This window comes from Propithecus coquereli, unplaced genomic scaffold (assembly GCF_000956105.1).
Source record: "Propithecus coquereli isolate 6110/MARCELLA unplaced genomic scaffold, Pcoq_1.0 Scaffold10, whole genome shotgun sequence".
NCBI lineage: Eukaryota > Metazoa > Chordata > Mammalia > Primates > Indriidae > Propithecus > Propithecus coquereli.
The window spans coordinates 6,513,300-6,514,385 of NW_012133858.1; the positions used below are offsets into that span (position 1 = coordinate 6,513,300).

Below are 1,086 nucleotides of genomic sequence, written 5' to 3' on the forward strand. Positions count from 1 at the left end.
AAAAAAAAAAAAAAGAATTGGGTACAACTTATAAAGGACTTTGAAAAGATATACAATGTAATGGATGACAAATTGGGAGTTAGCCAAAGAGAGAGGAAGCAGCATATCCTGCCAATGCTATTTAAGCAAACAAATACAGATTTGTCACCTTCCAGATGATTCTGAAAGATCATTTGTCACCAAAAAATGCAATCCAATTTTTCAATTACAGTACAAAATATGTGTTCAAAAATAATAAATACTTTAAAGCCACTGAAAGGGGTAAAATAATTCCTTTTTCTTTTTTAATAGGAGGAAAGAAGTCACCAATCCCCAGCATCCGCATATTAGGTTTTTATTGACGGGTGCTTCAGAGATGTGGAAGGATCAGCTATACTATCCTCCTTAGACTAAGAATAGAATTTAAGGAAATTTTAAAACTAAAAAACAAAACAGAGGTTTTATAGCAATGGTCAAACACATTTTGTTTCCTAGGCCATTAAACAATTAATTATAAATACAAAATGTACAAAAGTAGCAATTTATTCATGCAGCTTTATAGCACAGAAATTCATGACGAAAATAAAATGCTACACAAATGCCGATGCATATTTTTTCAGGACTTATACATATCTGAAATATTTTACACTTTATTACATCATATGACTAGAATATGATTTTTTAGATGGTCTTCAATTTATAATATCCCTTCACTCCTTGCAAATGATACAATGCAATAGTTTTCTAGGAGCCAAAGGTAGCATATATCATTGTGAATCACAATTTCCTCCATTTTGTCAATACAGATCATAAGTCTTTCCTCTTAACATGTTTTCCATCAAACCAGAAAAATAAAGACCATAAAAATTTATGAGATTTGAGAAGAACAAGAAGGGTTAAGTCAAAAATTTTTTTTGTAATTTCTGAAATAAATGTGGTTTCTGAATTGAAAGGCTTTCTGGTGCAGTGCTATCTAATAAAACATTCTGCAGTGATGAAAATGTTCTTTTTTTTTTGAGACAGAGTCTCACTGTGTTGCCCGGGCTAGAATGCCCTGGCATCATCCTAGCTCACAGCAACCTCAAACTCCTGGGCTCAAGCGATCCT

The 1,086-nt window shown here is 32.4% G+C and overlaps 1 protein-coding gene across 1 annotated transcript in view; it reads right to left on the reverse strand.

The window, feature by feature from the left end:
* The window catches only part of ZNF148 (zinc finger protein 148), a 147,305-nt gene that overhangs the window by 65,298 nt on the left and 80,921 nt on the right, over window positions 1–1,086 (reverse strand). The window lies entirely within an intron of this gene.